Source organism: Wyeomyia smithii, chromosome 1, assembly GCF_029784165.1.
Source record: "Wyeomyia smithii strain HCP4-BCI-WySm-NY-G18 chromosome 1, ASM2978416v1, whole genome shotgun sequence".
Classification (NCBI taxonomy): domain Eukaryota; kingdom Metazoa; phylum Arthropoda; class Insecta; order Diptera; family Culicidae; genus Wyeomyia; species Wyeomyia smithii.
The window spans coordinates 89,485,233-89,493,142 of record NC_073694.1 but is presented as its reverse complement, the minus strand read 5'-3'; positions in this window follow the sequence as shown (position 1 = coordinate 89,493,142).

Genomic DNA, 7,910 nt, shown 5'->3' with positions numbered 1-7,910 from the left:
TTCGAAAAAGATGGTTCCCCCAGTTGCTTTCGAAACCATTAGACTCAAATAAATGCAATTTCAGTTTAGGATACATTTTGCAAGTTTGTTGTTCGAAAATAATTTCTACAAATGTAATTAAAAGAAAATAGGCAAAGAGTTTGAAACTACTTGGGAAGCGAGTTCAGTTATTGGGGATTAGACTTTGAAGTTTGTTTTTGATTGAGAATAGTTTATTTTGTCTAGATTTGTGGGGGCCCTCAAAATGTGGGGGCCCAGGCCCCTGGGACCCCCAGCTCTCCTAAATCCGACTCTGAGTGTCCCCCTTACAAGTGTCCTATCTTAAAAGTTTCACATTTCCTCTTGTTCTTGGAATATTTAAAGCACTAAACGTACATGCTTCAATTGCTACTTGAACAGAAAAGTAGGAACACGTGACCGGAAAGATACAAATATTTCACGGCAGTAATTTGAATGTTTGCAAGCATATTACTCCTCCTGATAAGTTGTGGGAAAATGTTTTCCAACTAAATTAATTTATATAATTTTGTTGAGGGTTATTTACCGAACAAATCAACGCATGTGGAAAATATGTTCAGCCTTCAATGAATAATTATGACTCCTTCAAACAAGCAAATATTCCTTCCTAAAGCACATACAGTAAACGGCTATTATTCAGAGAGGAATTAAATTGTACATTTGTTTGGTTCCTGAGTGTGGTTGTGCATTGAATGGCTTGCATCAAAGCAAACATGATGTGATTTTCGATAGAATTATTGGTATAGACCGTGCTACACACGATCAATAGCTTGCAGCAAATGACCCCTCCTAGTCAGCTATAGTTGTCAGAAGGCACGTGGCAGAATATTCATTCTATTAACAAGTGCTTCTTTTGCTCACATAAAGATATCACGCATCAACAACTAACCAAGAGCGGATTACATTATTATTGTTCACTGTGTTTCATATTCATGCAAGGGGTGAATAGAGTGAGAGGCGATACTTGATATAATTATTGTATATTTACTTGATGTGGTAATTGATACATTACGATCTCTCTTATATGCGGTTTTGAAGGAAGCGACTACAGTGTGTAAAAAAATATTAAATTAAACAATGCACATTAATCTAAATATTCTTGTCTTTGAAACTTTGAATGCGATTTCATGCTATAACTGGATCCACTGGGAGTACCACGAATTGCAATTTCCAGCAGTTTATCCGCAAGGATTATGTTGAGTGAATAAATATCCTCAATCCAACCACGTGAATTGGAACAGAAAACAAATGGAATTATAAACTATGTCATGACTCCAAACAATAATGTTTGCAAGTGAAGTATTTTATGATAAAGTATCAAATGTTTGTGTAGTAACTCAATGTCTTTTTAGTTTAAAAATTTTCAAATATCTAACTTAAAAATTCACTGCTTTTGTAAATTTATAGTTCCATCATAAATTGAAATAAATTGTATTTGATCCAGATTTCTTACGAATGCCTACGAAGGGGGAGAAGGGAATTCGAGAAAATCTTACGTAAGATTTTAAAATTTAAAATAAAAACGAAAACATACAAAACTACAAATAAAATTAAATCAGCTGATATATTATTTAATCGCGGCTGGGCACTGGAAATAAAAATCACGTCGAAGTTAAGTGATTTGCTGTTGAATTCGCACTACTTGCCTAACATTTCAGAGTTGAATGAAAATCTTTCGAAATATATTAATGCAGAGAACGATCAAATCAACAGCAAATCATTTTATTTTCTGTTGTTATGTTCATCTTTGTTTATATGCTTATGTCTGAGCTAAGGAATGTCGGTCAGTTGGATAATTATATAAATTCATAATAAATTCTAGAGACTTCTTTTTAATTTAGATTTTTCATTTTTATTTTATTTAAGATTTTAAATTAAATAATAAGATTATCCTAGAGATGATCCCTGTCACTGTATCGATTTCAGGATCTGTAAAAGAGTCGTTTTATTGTTATTTTAAATTTAAAAATTCAATAAAACTTACGCTCAAAAAATTTTTGATCTCTGGGTAAATGCTGCTGTGCCGTTCGCCATCGCCACGTTTGTCAACTGGAATTGCAGCTGTAATTCAATAGGTTTAAACAGTGGTGATAATACAAGAGGTATTCATTATAATACGATGGTGATTTTCATTAACCAGTTTTCAACGCAAGATCATTTCATTGGAAAGTGTAAATCATGGATAAATCAACATTAAATCACTTCAACTTGCAGTGTGTTATGACGAGTTAAGTCAAGTGCAAAAACACAGTAATCGTGGCATTTTTTATAGTGTAGCATTTCTTATGTACACACTAAACTTTTTTTTGCTGAAATTCAATAAACTTTCACTGAATTTTGCCACGGTGAAACATCAGTAATCCATTCAGCAATAAAAAATTACTGAACACGCCAAGTTCCCGAGGACCAAATTCAATAATCTTTACTGAATTTCAACAATAAAAACCGTATACTGAAATTTCAGCTATCTAACAGTGTACTGAAAATTCAGCATTTGCTTCCATTGCTAAATATTCGGTATCTGTCATCGACTGACATGCATTGCGGCTGTCAAAATGAAAAAAATAGTTTGTTATCAATTTGGTTATTACGCGTAAAGATTTGCCGGGAAGAAAATTATTTTGAAAGTGGATCCGGAGTTCGAGCGAGTGCTGTAGAACATGAAAGTCGAACGTTGCGACGTGGAGAAACTATTTGGTGAGTAGAATAGTCAATTAATCTTCTTTTTTTCAGTTCACTGTACGGTAGAGGGCATTGGCATATGTTCCTCGGCCATTGAATGGACTTCGGCGGCACATTTTACAATAAAAATGCTCATATTTGTGCAATTAGGGTAAGATGAAATAAATCTTAAGAAAAAATCAATTTTAAACGTGTTTTCAAACCCATATAAAGAATTCCCATTCAACTGATATTTCAGTAATCTGGCGGACCTTTGCTGAATTCTATCAGCAAAGTACTGTCAAAATGTGCGGCGGCCGACATTGCTGAATATTCGGCAACGCTTTGAAAATTGCTGGAAATTCAGTAAAAGTCTGTCAAACATGGATGACATTTCATATTGCTGAAAATTCAGTAAAGTCCCGTCAAACAGAATGACATATCAGCGTGGCAAAATTCAGTGAAAGTTTATTGAATTTCAGCAAAAAAAGTTTAGTGTGAATGTTGGTGTGTTGGTTTGTGTGGTGAAAACCATGAACCAAAGGACTGTCCGGCACGGAACTGGGAATGCTTTGCGTGCGGGAACTTGTATGTCGATCGAAGTCGAAGGAGGTTAGCAAAAGCGTTTAAAAAAATCGTCAAAAATTCATAAGGTTAAGCGACAGTCGTCGGATAGCGAGAAAGAATTTTTCACTATGAAATGGATTGAGAAGGTCACTTGTCCGTCCGAGTCTATCGGAGTAGTCAGTTCCGTGGGTTATTAGGTTATTGAAGAGAAGTCTGTCATCATGGTAGTCGATACTAATATGAACGTGTCAGTCATGCCGTTAGAAAGGTATTTATCTCTGTTCAGTAAAATTCCTTAGCAAAACTGTTCTGAAACGTGTATTCGGTTGCGCACGGAGTCCGCGAAAAGGTTGAGTACGAACTAGACAAAATGTGTCATGAAGGAGTCCCTGTAGAATCTAGTCAATAGGTATTACCAATAGAGGTCGTTCCAAAATATGATTCTGTTAGAGCTTGCATTGATTGTAATGTCACAATTAATAATTTCTGTAGAAACTGAACACTACCCTCTTCCGCGCAGTGGGGATATTTTGCAAGTCCAGCAAATTTTAAAGTTTTTTGCGTAATTGATCCTTCGATCCTTCTGAGCAGTCTCGGCAATATTTGACTATAAATAAACACACAAGCGGCTGTATCAATATATGCGTTTACCCTTTGGTGTATCCAGTGCGCCCTCCATATTTCAATCCGTCATTGAACGAGTGCTGCAAGGGACACCTGGAACAAGAGTATATCTGTTACTGTGGTACGTTACCGGAAGGGTCACGTCTAATTTCCCCAAGTCCCTGGTCGTTCCTCTGGGGACTAGCGGGGTGGGCTCTCACGACCTCTTTTGCCAAGGCTAGCTCGATCTCGAGGGAGAAACCCTCCTTCTCGAGGGCGGCTTTCTGACACCGATCAGGGATGCAGACGGCTCTATCGAAAACTCTCTCTAAATTAGGTTAAGTTTTTATTTACTAACTTACAATTTGGGTAGGTGTGTGTGTGTGTGCGTAGGGGGGGGCCGGCCGGCTGCTGAATCTGCCTCGGATGATGACTCGGGGTGCTGGTTCTGACGGGTGATCTGCTTCGGGCGACTCGGGTGTCTGGATGGGCTGATTCGATCGGGTGAACGGTGGGTGAAATTCACTCGTTTGCTCTCGCCGCACAGCTACTGTGTTGCTCGGCGGTACTCTCGGGGGTGGCTGCTGCTTTCGGGGTAGGCTACGGTGGCTGTCGTTCAAGGGATATGCTGTTTTCGGGAAGGCACCGGTAGATGTTACTCGTGCACTACCATATGGTTCCTTCGTCCTTCGATGATGCTGCCCACGTGTGGGTGGTTGCTGGTCCCCGTGGGAATTCCGGACAGTTAACGCGAGTCTGCCGTTCTGTATCTGGCACCGCGTGCTATCCGCTTCTTTCGAGCCAATACTGAATGGGTCTGACTGCCGCTGGTAAGCGCAAGATGCGCTGTACTTTTTTTTTATTTTTTTACTAATGCACAGGTTATATTCACAGGTTTTAACTTTACTATACCCGTCCGCTTGCTGGATTAGAATGGAGTGCTCGAGCCTTCTCTCCTTTTAGTCGCTTCAGCCCTCCTCTCAAGCCAACTCCCCTCATTTCTCTTTACATTTTGTCCTCCCGTATTCTTTATCCCCTTTTTCCAGCAGATCTATACGGTGTAAGTGTTTTGTGTGAACCCTGATTCTAAGTGTTATGTTGGTACAATTTTCAATTTGACCGTTAGCCGCCAATCATCCTCTTAATCCTATTGTAATCTGTTCTCCTAACTCTACTAACTTATTCATTTCTAAATTATTATTTATATCTTTAATTCTATATTCATTGTGGTGAATCGTTTACTCCGGTGTGAGGGGGGGGAATTTTTTTAATAATTCACCTTCCCCTGAATTATAGCACGTATCTCATGGTGATTCATCACGATCTCTAGTATGCCGTTATCTCCCTGATTCGGCTCTGCACGCTCTTAGCAATGTTAATAGGGCAAAGTATTTGAACTGTAACACTACCCCACACTCCCCCTAAAATAAATTAACAATTTCTGTTGTTAATTTATTTTCATTATTATATTCAGCTTTACAAAAATCCCAGGTTTGAGATGCACCTTTATTGTGCCTTCTCGACTTTCGCGAAAGTAAAATTCAAGCGTTAATATATCAGATAATTCAGTTATTCATGATTATCCATCGACGCTTTTACCCGAACGCGAATTGCTTAACGGATCTCAATTTCTCTTCATTCTCTCATTTGCCATTGTTGACAAAATTAGCTTAACTCATTACGATTTACTTCAGGAATTTAGAGCGATAAAAGTTGAGCGCAAACGTGTGCTATCAGTTGATGAGTTAGGTTTGGTGGTGCTTACAGCAAAGTTGTTTTTTATTTTTATTTTTATTTTAAGGTTATAATTTAATCATGTAAATGCCCAAGTTCGTAAAATGTAGTAATTTTGTACTGGCTCAGTCGTGACGCAGGATAAACCGGTTCAAAAGATCCCACTTCGCAATATCTAGCACTTTGTAATTGTTCTTTTTTGTTTACATTAATCGGTGCTTGGCTATGATATGCTATCAATACTGGAGCACAGTGGCTATAGGAATAGATGGTGATAGATTGCAGTGAGAGTGTAACCTAACCTCAACAATGATAAAATGCTTGCTTTTTTATCAATTCCCTCTTCTGTGACACGATACCTGCCGATATTTATTTGGTACCTAGTTTTAGATCTGCAGCGGAAAATAAGCCCAGATTTTTGCCCTTTTCATCGGCCAATTCGTACGAGTTAGTGCCTCGCTTAGCGATGATAGTGCATGGTATGTAAGCCAACCCAAGTTTTGCATTAAATGCCTCTGCAGCGGAGGATTGGGTAAAATTTCTCCGGTATACTTTTTGTCCGATTTCGTAAACTGGAGCTGTTTTCCGCAATCGGAGATTATAATTCCTAGCGCTTCGCTCTTGGCTCTCTCTAGGTTTTTAACTACTATTTCTTGAGTTGCTTTATCTATTTTTAGCTTTGTTTCCAATCTCTCCTTCTCAGACAGTTCATGCGTGATCACATCTAATCGGTGATCATTCCCACTGGTAACGATTTCGTGGCCAAAGAGTATTCGATACGGTGAAAATCCGGTCGAAGCATGCACGGTGTTGTTAAGGACACATTCTACCTCGGAAATCTTAGTGTCCCAGTTTCGCTGATCCGTTTTGACATATGTCCTCACACATGCATTTATGCTACGATTTAATCGTTCCACTGGGTTAGCCTGACAATGATGTCTAGCATTGGCCCAATGTGCCACTTTATATTGATCAAGAAACATTTTAAACTGTTTACCAAGAAACGTTCTCGCATTGTCGCTAATTAGTATTTCTGGTACTGAGTATCGACGAAACCATTGCTGTTCCAATACGCGAATAACTAATTCCGTGGAAATTTTTCTTATTGGCACCAGCATAGTCCACTTAGAAAATACATTAAGTAAGACTAGGTGGTGAGTATTTCCTGTTCGGCTTCGCGGTAGCGATTGTATAAAATCAATGGCAAGGATTTGGAATGGCTTTGAAGACAGCCTCTGTTTGCCCATCTCGGGGTGTTGGGAATGGTTAGCTGGTTTACATTCTCTGCAAGTTGTGCAACGTTCTACAAATCGTTTTAAACTAGTAGCCATTTTTGGCCAAAAATATTTTATGCGGAGCTTATGCAGTAATTTTTCGTATCCTATATGGAAACCGTTGTCATGTTCAGTTTGTATGATTTTCTCTCGCACTACCTCAGGTACACAGAGTTTCCACTGAAACGTGTAATCAAGTGTCTCTGTTTTCGAGGACACAAATTTAAACAAATTATTATTTTCTATTTTGTAGTCAATATGCTCTTCGGGGTTTTCGCGGACACCTTTGAATATTTTAGAATACCAGGAATCAACCTCATCGCTGATATCGACGGATTCTACTGCTCTTGACAAAGCATCGGGTACAATATTGTCACGACCTCGCCGATGCCGAATCTCTAGGTCATACCCTTGGGGCTGAATACTTCACCTCCTCAACCTGGAAGACGTCCGCCACTTGCCTCGCATGATATGCGTTAGCGCGGATGCATCTGAGACGACAACGAAATGAGATCCTTCGACGTAGGGTCGAAACCTTTCTATCGCTGATACCACAGCTAATCCCTCTTTTTCTGATGCTGCATACGATTGCTGAGCTGGAGAAAGTTTCTGGGAGAAATACGCTATCATTTTTTCTCCATCGGCATGTTCTTGAGTGAGAATGGATGCAATTGCAGTGTCACTCGCATCACACTGTATCGTGAACGGTAAGGAAAAATTTGGCGTCGAGAGTACCGGTGCAGTTATAAGGCTATTATTATTATTATTATTATTATTATTATTATTATTATTATTATTATTATTATTATTATTATTATTATTATTATTATTATTATTATTATTATTATTATTATTATTATTATTATTATTATTATTATTATTATTATTATTATTATTATTATTATTATTATTATTATTATTATTATTATTATTATTATTATTATTATTATTATTATTATTATTATTATTATTATTATTATTTTTATTATTATAACAGGTCGGACTCGATTATATACAGACTCGATTATATATTGACTCGATTATATATGATTC